The sequence below is a fragment of the Trachemys scripta genome, chromosome 15 (genome assembly GCF_013100865.1).
Source record: "Trachemys scripta elegans isolate TJP31775 chromosome 15, CAS_Tse_1.0, whole genome shotgun sequence".
Lineage (NCBI taxonomy): Eukaryota > Metazoa > Chordata > Testudines > Emydidae > Trachemys > Trachemys scripta.
In genome coordinates, this window is record NC_048312.1 from 7,063,670 (window position 1) to 7,081,857 (window position 18,188).

General features: G+C 44.1%; 1 protein-coding gene across 6 annotated transcripts in view; it reads left to right on the plus strand.

The window, feature by feature from the left end:
* Positions 1-18,188, plus strand: part of KDM2B (lysine demethylase 2B) — a 170,058-nt gene that overhangs the window by 77,912 nt on the left and 73,958 nt on the right. The window lies entirely within an intron of this gene.

The window sequence follows — 18,188 nt, forward strand, 5'->3', positions numbered from 1 at the left end:
ATATAATATAGTTGCTGCTTTCCTGAGAGAGGCCAATGTGCAGAAATGCTTGTGCCTCAACCATTTCAGGCTCCATACTGTTTATAAATGGCTGTCCCAAAACACTTATGAATAATTACCCCAGAACACTAAGCATGAACTCCTCAAAGTTTTTACAGTGAGAATGTTTGTGTTGGAAAGTTTATCGGCAAATTCCTTATTTCATTTATGCTTAGGGGATGGATTAGCTGAGGAAAAGAGACTATTTTTAGGTTTCTATTACATACTGAAAGGCCCTATCAAAAAAGACACAGGCATGGTCTAGTGGATTGAGCACAGCCCTGGAGACCAGGAACTTTTGTGCACTTATCCTGGCAGTGACACTGACTGTTCCCTGTGGCTTTAGTCAGATCCCCTAACCTCTTTGCTTTGGTTTAATCTCATCGTGTTTTTGAGCATTAATTAGTTAATGTTTGTAATGCACTTTGTAAGAACTAAGTATTTATTTATTTTATTTATTTATAGTGTTCCTGTTGTCATACCTGGTGCCTATCAAACAACCATGTATAATCCAGAATTGGTATAGATAAAACCCACCCAGCCTGTATTTATTCATGAGACAAGTGCTCTCTGGTTACAAATACAAACTAAAACGATGTAGAATAAACAAATGCATCTTGCACGGTTTCCCAATAATTCCCAATCTTGGATGGATTGTAGATGGAGGAAATTCTACAGCTAAAGGCCCTCCCCTAAGAATGCCATGCTGCGCACTCCTGGAGTTTAGCCTTACAATAAGTAAAGTATACAAGTGGAATGCAACAGCCGTGATAGATGAGGAGAGTCTGTCCCAGGCCACTTATGGCTTTAGAGATGATAACAAACACCTGAATTGCACCTGGAAACAGGCCAGGAGCTAGTAGAGCATTGTGTTATGTGTTTGTATTGGCCTGCTCCACTTGAGAAGCAGGAGGACACATTTTGCACTAGCTGAATCTTCCAAGTGCTCTTTGAGGGTAATTCTAAGAGCACATTATGTATCCCAGCCTGAAGATGACAAAGGCATGGAAGGCTGTAGTGAGGTGTGCATCAGAGATGTAAGGTAACAGATTCCTGGATGGTAAAAGCCCCTTCTGGCCGCTGATAATCAGATAATCAGCAATGGATCACATAAAACCCTGAGACTGTACATGACTTGGACAAGGGTGGTGGTAACCTTTACTGGAGGGAGCAGTTAGAATCCTCATCAGTGTTTCAAGGTATTTTTCTGTGCCCAGCATTATCACCGTAATCTTTTCTGGATTGGGTTTAAACCATGTGGCTTTCATCCAGGGCCTTAACTCAGCAAAGCACAGAAAGACTGCAGGATCATGTCTAAGTATCATCAACATACTGGTGTCACTGTAGCCAAGACCTGTCTTTCTTAGCAGACTCACCCTAAATGCGTATGTATGTCTGCACTGCAGCTGGAAGGTGTAATTCCCAACGCAGGTAGATGTACACGTGGAAGCTCTGCTCGAGTTAGCACCTAAAAAAGTAGTCTGGCTACAGCAGCACAGACGGTGGCATGGGCTAGTCACTTGAATATGTACTCAAGAGTCGTGTGGGATTGTACTTGGTTGGCTAGCCCAAGCTGCTGCCTGTGCTGCCACAACCACAATGTTCATTTTAGGCTCTAGCTATAGCATGCCCTAAATGGGAGGGGACAACAAGACTGACTCCTGTGGGACACTGTACATGAAAGTCCTTGAGGAAGATTAACAGTGCCTCTCACAGCAATCTAGGGCCTCCCCAAAGAAATGACGGGAGCCATTATAAAATGGTCCCGGTCCACCTCTACCAGTTCCCGTTGATGAGTTGGTGACACTTCATGATCAACAGTATCCGCATATGTCTACACTACCAAAAAAACCACCTGACTTGGGCTTGAGCTACAGGGCTAAAACGGTAGCGTAGATGTTCCTGCTCGCATTGGAGCCTGGACTCTGAGACCCATCCCCCTCACTGGTTTCAGAGCCTGGGCTCCAGCCCAAGCAGGAAAATCTGCACTGCTGTTTTTAGCTCCATAGTCAGAGACCCATGAGCCCAAGTTAGTTGATCCAGGCTCTGAGACTCGCTGCTGCTTATTTTTTTTACCCAGTGCTGTAAGACCTAATAAAATTAGTAAGGAACCTGGCCTCTGTCCATTAATAAAATGGAGATAATCAGTCCACTGTCAGTATTTAACAGATAATAATAACCAAAGAAATAGTTCAGTCTCTGCATCCCAGGTCTAAAGCTAGATTGATAGGGTTCCAGGACAGTAGAGAAATCTAGGTGAAGCTGGAGTTGGTTTGTCAATAACCTTCTCCCAAAATGGAAGGTTCAAGATTGGTGTGACTGCCACCGTCAAGAGATGGTTTCTTCTGTAGAGGCCTAGCCACCACTTGCTTTAGGATGGTCGGCAACTTGCCCTCATGGAAGAAGGCAGTCATGATTTCCATTAATAATGGTCCTAGTGTCACCCCACTGGCTTTTAATACCCATAAGGGACAATGTTTTGTCTTGCATGTGGCTAAGGTGCCAGCACACTCTGAACCTCCATCAGCTAGATTGGATGAAATTTAGCCAGGTAAGAGGGCATGTTTCGTGGGTCTTGCTTTGATATTGAGTCCACAAACTGCCACATATCTGACTGATCTTATCTTTAAAGTAATGGGAAATTCTTCATAATGAGAGAGAGTTCATTCTATTTCCATTTGGAGGCAATCACAAGGCTGCTCACCACACTGAACATTTTTGCTACTCTAAACTCTACAAAGATTATATAGGGGAGGAAAAGCCTTAAGATGATGATGATGCCTCTCAGCCCGCATCATAGCCATGAAATAGAAAAAAATGATCTCTGTCACAATCAGATCAAGAGCTTGTCCAGCAGTATTTGTGCTCTAGATTCCTTCTCTGTTGCATGTCTGTGTACTAAGGCAACATGCAAGAACAGTCTGTGGGCAGTGGGTGTTTGGAGTCCATTACAGTGATGGTCATGAACAAAAGATTATAGCTTGCCCCTAGGCCATTGATGCACTGGGCCAGTAGCTGAACAGCATTATCAGAGAGTTCTGTGAATCAAGAGACTACTTTAGCCACTTCTTCTTCTCTGGCCTCTCTCATATATGGATCACTTCCCTCCAATCCATTTGAAATACTCTCCCCGACTCAAAAAAAGTAGTAGTAATCAGACGATGTTACCCCACCTTTGAATCTCTTCAGTGACTCTCCTTTGACCACTACCTCAAATTTAAACTTTTTGTCCTTCCCTTTAGTGCCCTGAACCCCCCACCCCCCATTGACCTTCATCCAATGTCTTGTTTCTCACGTTGTCTCCTGCTACCCCTCTCCACCTACAAATCCAGCTTTGGTCCCCATTCATCTTCTTCACCCTTTCTCCTTCTCTCCATGCTTTTTTTCCCTCAGTCACCCCTAATACGTGGAATGCCATCCCCATTCTTGTTCTCCAAGCCACCACCCTTCACTGTCCTCCGTCAGCGTACTTCTAAAAACTCACTACCTCGGAGTTACTCACAAACAGTGAGTTATGTTAACATAATAAATAAAGTGAAAAACTCCTCCTCCTCTGGATCTCCAAGCATGTCCCATCTTTCCTGTGTATGTCACTTAAATTGTAGGTGATTTGACCATGCCAAAGGCGTGATAACACTACACCTTCCCGTATATATCCCTGCAGTCATAATAATGATATAGAAGCTTGGATTGTGTTGGTTCACTTCTTCACCCTAGATAATTTGCAAGGCCTTCATGCTTCTGGGGTCACATTTTCAAAAAGTGACCTCCATTTGTGTATCTTCTTGTGCATGCGCAGACAGTAGTGCATCAAATGTGTATGTATTAGTGTTTGCATGCACAGAATTGCACAGGTACGAGTGGAAGCCTCTTATGAAAATCTGGCTCATGATATTTCTGTCAGAGTTGTGAAAATAAAGGGGATGAAGCTACTAGAAGTGTTTGGGGCTATGGGCTCTACGGAGGTGGACTGAAAACACCCTTAGAATTACTTGGTATCACTGGTTACCAGAATGTGGATGAAATAGCAAAAGCTGAATGCTTAGATTTTCTTTTCGCCCTTTGGATAGGGTTTTCACTGACCTCAGTGAAAGTCACCCTTGAGCACTGTAGGCAGGATTTGGCTCTGTATTTGACACTCGCTGTTTTGTCTCTAATTGCAGGGAGGATTAGTACAATTCAAGGGCTCAGCCTAAAGAGAATCTAGAAAGCACATTGCTTATGCTCTTTCAGATGGTAAGCTTTCTATGTTCGTAGTTTTAATTTGAATACGTAGAACAAATGAACAAGTTGCAGTGTGTGATCTGGAAATTTAGTGAAACAGCTTTGAGAGAGAGCCAGTTCTTTAGTAGCCACACCATCTTGGGTTCTGATCTTATCAGTTCATATAAGCAAAGCAGTGATGAGCTGGGTCATTACTTGGATGGGAGACCACCAAGGAAAGAACAGGAAATTGTGTTGCTGACTCACTAAACAAAACTCTCCTCCTGAATTCATAGCCCAGCATAGTATTAGGAGGTCATTGTGCTACTGGAGGTGTCATTTTTTGTGTGATACATAAAATCCAAGAATTTGACTGTATATTTATATTGTCATTAAAGATCCCATGGGACTTTTACAATAATAGGGTTGTCAGCTTTGATGTCCTGTCAAAAATCCAAACTGGATAATATGCTTTTAACCGGATATGGCATTCTTCTTCACGTCCTTTCCTAACTTGTTTAGTGTTGCTGTATGTTGTTAAAACCAAGCACACCTCACCTCAGAGCTGACAGCATTCTATTGGCGGGCAAAGTGATTTTCTTTATGTATAGTTTGTAAAACGCCTTGGGATCTTTTAGAAGGAAAGACACTGTGAATGTAGAATATTATTATAATCACTGGAATTTTTTGATAGAAGTGAGAATCTAACAAAGTGTGTGCAGCATTCTTGTTTTCAGTCAAACACAGCAGTTAAAACACTCCCTCTGATGAAGCTGTTATTGGGAGTGAAATGGATGGAATGGGAAGATAGAATCATAGAAATGTAGGGCTGGAGGAGACCTCAAGAGATCAGGTAGTCCATCCCCCTGCACTGAGGATATATGCTGGGGCCTTGGGTGTGATTCACAAAGGTTCAGGGTACCTTAAGTACGACAACAGTGATGTCTGATATGGATGAGATTCTATTTATTATTAGAACGTAGACCCTAGATCATGGCCCCATTGGCTAAGCCAGCTTGTATGCAAGAACTTTAATGGATAGTGTTTATACTGAGGGCAGAAGTAATTGCACATTAAAAGTATGACTGTTAAAATGCTTTTAATTGACTTTGCCTGATGGATGCATAGCCATGCTGCAGATTTTGATTTTCCAAGACTTTGCTGGTTGGGATTTTATACTGCAAAACTGAAACGAGGGGTGATTCAGATCTAGGTCTCATTATATCTATAATGGGGTGACCACCTCCAAAGCACCCCCTCGTGGCATGGAGTAGCCCTGCAGTATCCCTCTTTGTTTCCCTTTGCTCAGGGCTCCTCAATTTCACAAAAGCTTTCTTGTAACCCATATCACCCTTACTTGGGCTGGTTTAATATCACAAACAGTTTCAAAATAAAGTCCTCAAAGTCCAAACCAAAGTTCATGTATGTTAAGGTTTATATATTTGCCCTTGATCAAGCCACTCCCAGGCCTGTCTGCCTGGCGTCTTCCCTGCCTTGGTAGACCGCTCCCAGCCATACCTATGTGGAATCTTTTCCCCCCTGCTGTTTCAGGGTCCTCTGCAGAAGCCATCTAACTCTCTGCAACCCTCTCATCCCTACTCTTAGGCCTTCCTGCCTAGGGTCTCTCCTCAGGCCTCTTCATCTACCCCAGATACCTAATTGGGTCACATGATCCACTGGTCACATTACCTTCATTTTCCCTATCTGAGGAGGGTAGTTGGCTATGTCACAAGTGCGGCTGACAAGGGCCAACCACTCTGCGGCAATATGTAAACCTCAAAAGTGCAAGGGTTGCAAAGGAAAGGGTTACAGATAGATGGTTCTGGTTTTGGCCCAGCTATTTTTAGAACCATCAGTGTTGCGTTCAGTTCTAAATTCTTAGCAGCTTCTTGTTTGTGATGGAGGGTGATTGGTGGTAAGATTTGGAGACTGAGGGTTCTGTTCCCAGATTGTCCATGGACTCGCTAGAGATCTTAGGCAAGTTATGTAGCTTTTTTTGTGCCTTTATTTCCCCAGCTGAGGGAGTTGTTCTGAGATTCAATTAATATTTGTAAGGGGCTTTGAGATCTTTTGGATGGTCTTGAAGGGCAATATATTAGTGGTTAACTGTTCAATTTGCTGAAGGCAGAATTTAAATGATGTAAGGCTTACAGTTGCTAAACTATCTGTGATGTTATTGGGGACAAAGTTATTTTTTTTTACTTGTCAAACATAAGAGAGACTCATTGCAGGTATTTTGGGCTATGGAGCACTATCATGACCTAACCACTCCTCTCTGATGTCCCACCTTCCTGATAATACCCATTGGTTGATTATCTCACTAGACAGTCAACCCTTTTGGCCTTTATTTTTGAGACGTATTTATTAGATGTTTTCTACCCAAAGTTCTGCAGAACTATAGGAAAAGAACAGTATATTTTCTTTACAATATAGCAAACAATTGTTCAGTTGCTAAAGGAAACAGATGCATCAGTGCTCTGTCTTGGAGCCTATAGTCTACTCCTTAGCTTTATAAGTTAAATGCCCTTTATTATTCTCAGATGGTTGATTAAAGATACAGTAGGAATTTGCAAGCCCCCAAAATCTAGTAACAAGTTTGGAATGTTCAATAATGCCTGTTTTATAGAACTTCAGAAGATAGAATCTCATTATCTTTTTTTTAAACCATTCAGAAAGGCATTTGTTGTTAATTTTACCTTCCAGGTTTACCTAAGGTGATAACAGCTAAATAATCAAGTGTATGGTAGGAGCAGTAGAATGATCTGTAATTGCGAACTAGATAAGGTTAGCTCTGAACTTCCTGACTAAAATGCCATCACTGTATTGACTGTGGACTCTACAAAGGAGGGAGTGTTGGGGGAAAGAGCAAGTGTTCATTAATCCCCAAGAACTGAAATAATAAAGATCAACTTTAGGAACACCCAACCTAGTGTGCTTTTCTCTTGTTGCTGCTTGATAATTGGGGTTACAAAAGGTGAATAAACTGTTTGTACTTTTTAATTCCAACCTCTTCTCTTTGTTGCTGGTGAAAGGTGCTGGGTTTACAGGCCTGGAGTCTGAAGTCCTCTGCCTACAGAAAAGAATGGCACAAGTAGTGGCAGTGTAGGATTTCCCTGCTTATACCCTGACAATTTGCCTCAACTCTGAGCTATAGGAACTGTCACCAGAGGAATTAGAGGGTAGATCAGGTTCCATTTTCATTCAGATTTTCATCCCTTTTCTGAGACTGCCAACGCCTGGTGCTGCTTTTTCAATTTCTGTCCATTAGAAATTAGACTGAATCTCATCAAATAGCTATCAAATAGTACCACTACCAACAGGGGCCAGGTTGGAATGAATGACCTACAGGGAAAAGGTTTTCATCCATTACAAGTCCCTGGAGCCCTGCAGTCTCTCTCACACAGAAATCTAATTTCAGTCTCAGGTAATAGTAGGTGTGTTTGTTTTCGTTTTTCAACCAAAAATGTGCTATTCTCCCTGCTTTTGATTTTTTCAGTCCTTAATCCCTTTGTTCTAATATTAGTCCTATGCTATTTTAGCATCAAAGATGGAATGAACTTTGCTAATTTTTTTTGGTGTGCTTTGCTTTTATGAGCTTATTACTGAGGGGCAGATAATATCTCACAACTAGCAATAACCCATGACAGATTCATGCTTGTGCAGTAATATCATGGCTTATGTCTGCTATAGGATCGGGGGGGGGGGGAATTGATTACAGACACACTAAAGGGATCTCTACTGTAGCTTGCATAGCAGTAATAAGCCATTACAAGTCAAAAAATTCAAACCTGCATGAGCATGTCTGACATTGCATCCATTAGGGGATGACATGATCATACATGCAAACAGATCTGATATTCCATCCAGTAGATAGTACTGGTGACCTATCATAGCAGGACTGAGAGATAAATGTAGTATATTATTACATACATGATGATAATGAGGGAACGCCAGTGCCTTCAGATTGCCTACAAGTTACCCTTGTAGCTCCATTTTGTTCACCTACTCGGGAAAACCCTCTTCCTTTTTAAAAAGCCACTTGTGTGGATGCTGCACATTGGAATTGGGAAGCTCAGAAAGCCACTTCATGTTCTTGTTTGCAAACAGTTATCTAGTTGTTTCATAACTTGCTGATGTCTGAGCTGTGGGAATGAATCAAATGTAGCAGCTGAGCTTGTACTTTCCTTGAGCTTGTTTCTCCCAGTATTACAATCAGGAAATGTAAAAGGTCTTTCCTACTTACAGCTTGTCTCTCTGTACTCCCCTCTTCACCCCTTCCACTCTCCTAGCACTGGCCTCGTCTCTCTTTCCACTACACCCCATCTGGTTAGTGTTAGTGCAGGAGTCTGCACCTTGGAACTTCTAACTTTCTGGACCAGACTTCCTGTGTCATGCTAATTTGTCAACTTTCCATCTTATTTCTGATCTCATCTGTAAACATCTCTTCTCCCTTTATACACTTCCTAATGTCGGTCTCTTTCTGTGCTATTATCAGCTCTGTAACTGCATTCATCAAGCAGGCCTGAAGTATTTTAGGATACAGTGTGTCTGAAAGTGGTTGTACAACATTGGAGTCAGATTCTGCTGGACCCCGCATGGGTGCACAAAGAAAAGGAGAGCACAAGCATCTTCTCTTTCTTGCTTCCTCTGCAGGTGCTGGCTTGAATCCAGTGGGGGAGCATAGTCCCTGCTTCCTCTTAGGTCTCCTGTGAGTGTTAATTGTGCAAAAGGGCTAGGAAGTCCAAAAGGAGAGCATGGACCTGGGTTTGGTCCCCTTCCTTACCAGCCAGCAGAGATAGCTGAGTGCAGAGAGAAGAATGTACTGTGTGCTTTCCAAGAAAGGCGAAGCTGCTGCACTGATTTGCGCTGCCTGGGAGCCCACAGAAAGAGTTCTGGTTGACTTTCTGGTCTCCAGTGGCTGCATTGCCCGTCTGCACCCCCTGTAATGTGCCTGAAGGACATTCTGGCCCTACAGTTCTGTTGTGCGTTGTCAGCAGATCTGAGTGTAGCCTGCCCTATGAGTTTTTTTCTGACTTTAGTGGGTTTAATGCTGTTACAGTGAAACCCCGCTATAACGCGCACTGCAATAATGCGAATTCGGATATAATGTGATCATAAGGTGGCTCCGGCCGCCCCAAGCAAAAAGCGGCTGGAGCGTCGCCAAAGCAACCCCCCCCCCCCCAAAAAAAAAAAAGCGGCTGGAGCCATTCTCCTCCCCAGCTGCTCCTGGCTCTTCCTCTGTCCCTTGCACGTCTCCCCTGCTCTCCCCAAGTGTTTCCCTTTCTCGCTGCATGGCTGAGAGCCCCCGCTGCTGGACCTGCACCCTTTCAGCTACTGTTATGGGCAGTTCGCAAATGCAAGTCGTTTTCTGCCCAAGAGAAACTGACTGGCTTGAAATGGTAAATTTTTGTAACCCCGCTATACCACGACCGCGCAATTATCGCGATCGAATTTTTTGGACTCCAATCATCGCGTTCTAGCAGGGTTTCACTGTATTTCAATGTCTCCTTACTGGGTACGAGTCTGTTAACAGCACTACTGTCATTTCTTGTTTGTTTTTTATAAAAAATGTGTATTTAAAGGGCCTGATTTTCAGCTTGGCCTCAGAGTTTTGGGCCCAGATATTCTGAGAAGGCCTTAGCAGGACCAGTTTTGTTTCTGACAACTACAGGCACAGATACTATAGTAAGATAAGTAACTACTTGATTTGGGCTTAAGCATATTACCCACAAAAGTAGAAGCTGCCTCTGAAAATTGTTCCCCAGATTCTCTGTTGCCCTCTTTACTGTCTCTTTCGCAATGACAGGCTCAAAAATGAGCATTATTTACTTCCTTGTCAGTAATATTTCTGTTAAGGATTTATTATGCCTGAGGCACTGTTCACTGGAGCATTGACCTGACGGTCAGTGACTGTTCCTCTGGAGCGGTTACCTAATCACATCAGGGTCCACTACTAGTGAGTTTGGGGATCATTAACACAAGAGCCCTTAATATCTATTGGGGCTTGTGAGGCTGAGACTGAGAGGTTTAGGGAGATACGTTGAGACTAAAATCCATGGGGGAAGAAATAACGAAAGCAATAGCTCAAGTATAGATTTCCCCTGAGAGAACATAATTTGAGCAACCTAGGCCACTTTAAAATATATTTTTTTAATTCCACCGTACAATATCAAAAGTCTAACTCCTGTGTTGGTATTTTTTTGCACTCCCTATAAAACGAAAGAACCAAAAGCAATAGCTTCTTTTTCTCCCTCCACCTCCGCTTGCTGTTGCCTCTAAAGTCAAGTTCTTTGAGTGTAGGTGTTTGTGTGCTTCAGTGTACAATTGTTGGAGATTTTTTATCTTTAGCTGTACCCATCAGGGCAGCCTCAGCACCCTCTGCTGACTTGTGCATATTGCTCAGGCATAAAGGGCTGAGCTGCCCTAGACCCCTCTCAGCTCTTTCCTACGGCCTGTGATGATTGTTGGAGCTCCCTGTCCTTGCTTTTGCGAGTCTTTTTTCTATATCTGTAAATAATACACATGTATAGTTTAGTAGTTAGTTACTTTGTAGACATTTTGTTTTTGTTCTTTGTGTGGTTCCTGCACCCAGTTTGGGTACCAGCCCTGGTACTGGATGTATGGCATGCTCTCTGACAAGGTTATGCTGAATAATGACCCTAACCCCAGCTGCCTTAAGCGCTTGTGGGAGGCTCACGGGAGCAACATGTGTGGCATTTGTAAGGGCTTTCAGCCCCATTTGAAAAAAGACAGGGCAGCACGTTAAAATATCTGCTAATATTGGCATTTCAGCCTCCATGTGAGCCCTCTATTTCGGTCTGGGTATCAAGCATCTTGGCGTTAATCAGTAGCACAACTCCAGCACTACTGGTACGGAGAGGCAGATCCACAGTACCAAAGAGGAGAGATCAGAAATTGGACTCAGTACCAAGTTTGTGAAAGGAATCAAAGAGGATGAGCTCTGGTAAAGACTTGGCAGGGTGTTCAGAGAGTATGCACTTCCCATAGCACACCTCTAAACATGGGAGTTCATTAATTCTAAAACCCATTGTGGGCCTGTTGAGACCAGCTCCTGACACACCTTCATTGCGTCTCCTTGTGCCATGATATTGCAGATTGTCTTCCTGGTACCATCTACTCCAGAGGCATCTGAGGCTGTGGGAGAGCCATTGAACCTCTTGGTTCATCTATCATTAGTAGTTCAAGAGACTCACCTGGCACCAGTGCCCAAGGTACCACCTCCTGTGCTTTCAGCTCCACACCAAGCAGCTCCACTGGATGTGGCTGTCAGGGTGCCAGTAAGGCCGGTAGTGTCTAGTGGAAAGCCATAGATGATATCCCTGGCTCCCGTTTCTTCAGAGTCTGAGCCGCCTTCTCTGGCACTGGTGGGTATGGCATTGCCTTGATCTCAATTAGAAGCTTTGTCCTCATCAGACTCTGAAGCGGGTTCCTATGTATCCCAACTACCTGGTCCCATCAGAGGGATATGCCACTTGACGGCCTGGTTTCCGCCTTAGTACCAGCAGGGAACTTACAGGAGGAACCCTGGTGCTATGCATAGCTGGGGTCCACAGCTGTACCAGTAGCCTTTTTGGAACCCACAAGGTTCCCCCCCTCCAGTCAAAATCTCTGCAGCCATCTCGGCCAGCTCAATCTGCTGAACATCAGGAGCATCACTGCCACAAGCATGATAGCGTTGGTACTGAGACCAGCACCAAGGGATCCCTCACGCAGCAGTTGCAAGAGAGCTAGGAACTGGACCAGCCCCCAGTATTGTTAGTATCCTCTTCCTCATCTCCTGGTAAGGCAATTGTGGCGGAGTCTGTTTCTCCAGTTCTGGACAATGTTAAGACTCATCAGATGCTGTTAAAGAGAATGGCTATGACTTGATATTCATCCAGAGGAGGTCCAGAAAAAATCCCACAAGCTGGTGTGGCCCCTACTAGAATAGCTCTTCCAATAAATTAGGCTTTTTTAGAGCCTTCCGAGATCCTTTGGCAGAGCCCAGCTTCCCTGCTTCTGATTGCTAAGATGGCTGCTAAAATGTGGAGAGACGGTGCTATGTCCACTCACACGGGTTCAAGCACGTATATAATCCCCCTCCTCCACCTGCCTTGTAGTAGCAGCTGCCAAGGAAAAGGAAAGACAGGGACTCATGGGAGCAACATAGGCACCAGGCTTCAACCATAAAGAGGACAAGACACTAGACTTATTTGTGAGTAAGTTTTATTCCACAGGTGGATGGTGCTTCACATTGTGAACCAACAAGCTTTGCTGGGACACTACAATTTCACTCTGTGGGATACGGTTTTGAAATTTAGAGACTTGCTTCACCTCATCTGGGAGCCTCAGTTCCTCACTGTGATAGTGGAGGACAAAATGGTTGCCAGAACAGCTCTGGTGGCATGTCTTGATGAAGCAGATTCTGCAGAGCACAGTATGGCCTCTGCCATCACAATGAGGTGCTCATTTTGGCTGGACTCTTCTGGCCTCCCTCCAGAGGTGCTAGAGCTAGTGCAGGATTTACCCTTTGAGGTATCATTGCTCTTTTCAGAAAAGATGGACGAGACTCTGCATAGTTTCAAGGATTTTAGAGTGAGGCTGAAATCCCTCAGCGGAAGGCGTTCTGCCATCATCAGTGTCAGTGATTTCAGGGATTTATTTCTTGAACCCAAGAACTACCAAAGAAAAGGAGCAGAGGTTAGAAATGGTGATCTCTACCACCACTTCTCTCTGTTTCTGCAACCATTGGTGTTTGTAGAGGCAGGTGGCTTCTTCCAGCAGCTCAGTTTGATCGGTCAAGAGCAGTCTACCTGTTCTGAGAGTGCCATACTTTTCTGTTCTAATTTTTGCAAACTGCTCGTCCTGCTTCTATCATGCTTGGACCCACATCATAACAGATTGGTGTAATTTAAGCACGGTGGAAGTGGGATATTCGCTTCCTTTTATTTCTGCCCCCTTTCCCCCTCCCTCTTCAGGGACCGCTCTCACAAGAAAGCATTACTGCAAGAGGTACAATCACTTCTTGTAGGCGCTAGAGAGGAGATCCCATCTTTGTTCAAGAGAAGGGGTTTTTACTCCCAATACTTCCTGATCCCGAAGGCAAAAGGGGGTCTTTGGCCTATTTTAGATACAAGGCAGTTATTTAATAAAAAAAAAGGGGGAAATTCTGGATGGTCACGTTAGCGTCCCTTATTTCCTGAGGACAGGTATGCTGCTCTCAACTTAAAGGATGCCTACATTCATGTGACAATTCAGCAGGGCCACAGAACATTTCTAAGTTTCACCATCTGGAGCTGCCATTATCAGTTCACAGCCCATCCCCTTTGGTTTCTCAGTTGCCCCTTTTGTATTTACAGACCATATGGTGGTGGTAGCAGCTTTTCCTCTAGAGATGGGGGGCAGGGGGAGGGTCCATGTATTCCCTTACCTGGATGACTGGCTGATAAGAAGTTGGTCCAGGTTGCAGGTGGTGTCCAGAATCTGCATAATCTGGTCCACTTTCAGCATCCTCAGCCTGTTAATCAACACAGACAAGTCAGTCCTGTCTCTGAAACTGAAAACAGTATTTATTGGAGTGGTCCTGGACTCCCCAATGGCCAGGGCCTTGCTGCCATAGACAAGGTTTCTTGCAATGCGAAGCCTTTTTCTGGACTTGAAGGCTTATCCTCTCTCCATGGTAAGACTTCTGGGGCACTTGGCCATGTGCACTTACGTGGTCCAGTACTCCAGACAATGCCTCAGATCCCTTCAGGGCTGGGTGGCAGATATATATTCTTCAAGAAGGCACTACGTAGGCATGTTAGTGCACGTACAAAATTGCATCTTATCCTCCCTAGATTTGGTGGTTAGACCCAACAGTGCATTCAGGGGAGTTGTGCTGAGGTGGGGCGTACTTACTTACCTTAGTCACAGATGCCTCGGATCTGGGATGGGGTGCTTACGTGGGACACCTGCAGACACAAAATCTCTAGTCTCCCTAAGATTTCAGTCTGCACATAAACATCAGGAAGCCGCGGACTGTCCGTGTAGCTTGCATGGCATTCCTTCCTTGCATCAGGATGCTGACTGACAATACAACAGCCATGTTTTATGTAAACAACCAGGGAGGAGCCCAGTCCTCACTACTCTGTTGGGAAGCAGTCTTGCTCTGGGACTTCTACATCAGTAACTCTATACTTCTGACGGCGGCCCTGCTCCTGGGGACTCAGGATACACTGGCAGATCACATAAGCAAGTTGTTTATCAACCATCATTAGTGGTCCCTTGGCCCAGACATAGCAAGGTCCATTTTCTAGCTCTGGGGAACATCCCAAGTGGATCTGTTTGCCACAAAGGACAACACAAAATGACACCAGTTCTGCTCCAGAGCAGGTCATAGCCCAGGTTTGCTGATGGACACTTTTTTATTGCCATAGTCGGAGGGTCTCTGTACACTCTTCCCCTGCATAGCTCTTCTACCCAGAGTTCTGTGCAAGGCCAAACCAGACAAGGCCAATCTTATACTGATCGTCCCAGTTTGGCCTCATAGCACTGTTTTTCTCAGTTCTCAGACCTATCAATCAGTCCCCCTATTGCTCCCGCTTCACGCAGACTTAGTTTCACAGAATCGCAGCCACCTCTTCCACCTCAACCTTGAGGCTCTTCACCAATCAGCCTGGTGACTTCATGGATAACATTGGTGGAGGAGTCCTGCTCCAGAGAGGTGTAGGAGTTACTGCTGAATAGTAGAAAACCGTCAACGAGGACAACTTACCTTGCTAAGTGGAAGGTTTTCCGTCTGGTCAAGGCTGAAAGGTGTCTTCCCCCATCCTTGGTTCTATTCAGCAAAGGCTGGACTATGTTTGTACCTGAAACATCAAGGATTAGTGATTAGTTTAGTTAGGGTACACTTAGCAGGTATGTCGGCATTTCACCCTCCTGGGGATAAACACTTCCTTTATTCCAGTCCAATGGTTGTAAGTTTTTTAAAGGGCTTGGACAAGGTGTTTCCACACATACAAAGTCTTATTCCACCATGGAGCCTGAATTTAGTCTTAACTGGGCTGATGGATCCTCCCTTCGAGCTTGTAGTGACTTGCTGTCTGTTACACCTTTCAACGAAGGTAACATTTTTAATAGCCATTACAGTGGCCAGGAGAATAGGGGAGTTGAGGGCATTAGTATCACATCCTCTGTATACCTTTTTTTACGTAGATAAAGTCTACCTTCGTCCCCATCCAAGGTTCCTTATGAAAGTAGTCTCCTCTTTTCATATCATCCAAATAATGACCTTACCGACCTTCTTTCCAAAGACTCATGGTAAGAAGGGAGAAGAGCTATTGCACACTCCAGATGTTGGAAGAGCATCCGTGTTTTATCTGGAACAGGCTAAACCTTTCAGATCTTCATTTCAATTGTTGTTGCATTTGTGGACAGCATGAAGGGCAGCCTAATTTCTACACAGAGGATTTCAGCATGGATGTCCAGTTGCATTTGCTTATGTTACCACTTGGCTAATGTGGAGCTGTTAGATAGAATATTGGGTCATTCATCTAGATCCCAAGTGGCCTGTGCAGCATTTCTGGCTCATGTGTATTAGACAGTTGCAAAGCGGTAACCTGGTCCGCATGTCACATGTTTACCTCGCACTATGCAATTTCTCAACAATCAAGAGATGATGCTAAAATTGGACAAGTGGTCTTCCAGTCCTTGTTCAAATAGATTCCAATACTGCCTCCAAATAGAATTGCTTGTGAGTCACCCACAGTGGAATGGACATGTGCAGTCACTCGAAGAAGAAAAAATGATCACTGACCTTTCTGTAACTACTGTTCTTCTAGATGTTTTGCACATGTCTACAATGCACCCTCCTTTCCATTGCTATTGGAGTACTTCCAGTAGGAAGGAACTTGGGGGTGGGGGGTGAGTCTGGGTTGGCTTGACTCTTTATGCTCGTGTGATATGCGTGAGACAGCAGAAGGCATGCTCAGGCTGCCCCGATGGGTGCTGCTGAGGGTGAAAATGCTCCAACAACCGTGGACTGGAGCGTGCAAACACCCACAGTGGAAGGGACATCTGCATCGCATCTTGAAGAGCAACAGTTACGGAAAGGTTAGTAACAGTTTTTTCTGCTCAGTGAATTTTTACATTAGAGTCGTAAATCTCTGACAACAGATTTTTTAAATAACCTAGAACAATTGACAGCATTATAAAATGCCTTAATAAAGCAATCATATCCAGTATTTACAATTCAGTGTGTTGGGATGTATTGTGAGGAGAGGAGTGTTTCCTAATGGTTAGATCAGAGGACTGGGAGTCAGGATTCATGGGTTCTATTCCCATCTCTGACACTGCTTCACTGTGACCTTTTTGAGCCTCAGTTTCCCTATCTTAAAATGGAAATAATTATACCTACCTCATCAAAGTAGGTTAACCCTGAGTTGCCAGATGCAACCCCATTCTACCCAACATATCAGTCTCTGAGACCTGGTAGCAGCTTAATTTTTTACACACAGTTCCAACCCTTTCCCTTATGTCACGTGAATCTTTGATCATCTGGTAAAAGCAATTAACTCCAAGCGCCGTAACTTTATTTAGGTTCCCTCTCTTTGAAAGCCATTTATTTTTACAAGTTTTTAAATTACATTTGTATGTTTAATTGATATATTTAATGTGATATGGTGCACTGATCTGCTTGTGAAGAGGCTTTATAGTCCTGCTGCATGTATCCACCAAAAGGCCATTACAGATGTCAAAATCTTCGTTACTCAGTTGTTGTTTTGTAAATTTCATGGGCAGTATCAATTGCAGCTTTCGTCCAAGCCAGGTTATAAGTGTTAACCCTCTTTTCCAGGTGGGGAAAGTGAAGCACAGAGAAGTTAGGTGACTTCCCAAGTGTACACAGAGCCCGTGGGTGAGCAGTGAACAGAACACCGGAATCCTGTTTCCCAATCTATTGCTCTGATCGCTAGGTTACCCTGCTTACTCAGTAGTTTTTTATATATGCATATCCAAGACTAGGGTATTATTTCTTGCAGCAGTTGCCCCTGTGAGGAAGGAAAGAAGCTAGATTGATTTGGCGTGACAAACTTCCTTGTTGATTGTGAGTGAGTCAGTGAGGAAATTTACTATACCTATTGTAAGAAAGCTGCAATAATAACCCAGAGTTGCCATTACCATTGGGCACCTGTAATTTTCACTTCATTAGATTCATCATGTGGAATTAGATTAGTAAAATCAGAAAAATGTACCAAGAACCAGGCTTTGTGTTCCTGGGGAGAAAATTTTAACTTGAGTTTTTTCTCTGTCCCTCTCCTACTAAATGCTTCTCAGTGAAAGCACTGTGAGCCAATGTCCTGTCATCTATGGTGGTTCAAGGGCTTCCCAAGCATAACCCAGCAGGTCCACAAGCTCTAGCAGGGGAAATGCTTTTGTGCCTAGTGGCTGGAGAGGTCACTCTGTAGGCCCAGGTTGCATTTTCCTGCTGCCTCACTGATCTTGAGGCAAATGAAAACCTCCCCAGCTTTAATGGAAAGCAGTGCACAGTTAGGAAGAAATTGACAACCCCTTATGCTCTGCTTGCTGGTTTATTAATTGAAATGCTTTTGATTTCAACAAGAATTAATGTTACAAACTCCCGGGGTCCCAGATCGTTAGTAGGATCAATTCCTTTGTCACTGCTGAGATCAGAGTCTAGAGTCCTAGGTATCCCATGCGTCAGCTAATCACGTGACAGGCAAATAGTGCAGAGGAAGGAACGCAGAGAAGCCAGCTGCCTGAACTGCTATGGCTTGATCCATGGGTGGTGAGCATCCTCACCTCCCTTTGGAGTCCATTAAGGGAACTTTCCTTGCAGGATTGGGTTGTTAGCAGTCTCATCAGCTGTAGTGGGAGAAACACTAAGGACTTGCCAAATAAAAATATTTTCAGTTGTTTTGAAGAATTGGTAATGGGATATGGAACTT